Below are 243 nucleotides of genomic sequence, written 5' to 3'. Positions count from 1 at the left end.
GCTGCTGTTCCTGCTGCTGGCCCCTGTCGCTGCTGCCTGCAGCAGCAGCAGCAGCAGCTGTCGGCCAAGTCCTGCAGCGCCCCTCTGCGGACGGCCTTGTCCACCCACTTGTGGTGTATAGACAGCTGCAGCAGCGAGCGGCAGCAGCAGCTAAGAGACACAAGAGACCCCAAAGGCAAGAAGGAGCAGCAGCAAACTGTCAGCAGCCGCGCAGGCAGCAGCAGCAGCGGCGAGTTCGAGGAC

This window comes from Eimeria tenella, genomic scaffold, assembly GCF_000499545.2.
Source record: "Eimeria tenella Houghton genomic scaffold, Eth_scaff2334, whole genome shotgun sequence".
Classification (NCBI taxonomy): Eukaryota; Apicomplexa; class Conoidasida; order Eucoccidiorida; family Eimeriidae; genus Eimeria; species Eimeria tenella.
Note: the sequence above shows the minus strand (reverse complement) of the source record.